General features: G+C 41.0%; 1 protein-coding gene across 6 annotated transcripts in view; it reads left to right on the top strand.

The window, feature by feature from the left end:
• Positions 1-239, top strand: part of actn4 (actinin, alpha 4) — a 73,561-nt gene that overhangs the window by 58,856 nt on the left and 14,466 nt on the right. The window lies entirely within an intron of this gene.

The raw sequence follows: 239 nt of genomic DNA, 5'->3' as shown, positions 1-239 counted from the left end.
ACAAATAACTACTGTACTGTAAAATAATTTTAATCATCAATACGAACTGAAGGCTTCAAATTGCGGAGATCACAGAGTCACTGGATTAGAAAGGGAGAAAATAAAAAATTATAATGAAAAAAATACAAGTACAGTAGGAAAACTAGAGCCTCCCGTGTATTTCCCTGCTCTTCTGACGGAGCCGCTGCATCCTGTCGCCGCTCTGTAGCGTGTTTTTCTTCTAAAGCCCGCGGTGCAGG

Source organism: Etheostoma spectabile, chromosome 3 (assembly GCF_008692095.1).
Source record: "Etheostoma spectabile isolate EspeVRDwgs_2016 chromosome 3, UIUC_Espe_1.0, whole genome shotgun sequence".
Lineage (NCBI taxonomy): Eukaryota > Metazoa > Chordata > Actinopteri > Perciformes > Percidae > Etheostoma > Etheostoma spectabile.
This window is presented reverse-complemented; position numbering and strand designations above follow the sequence as displayed.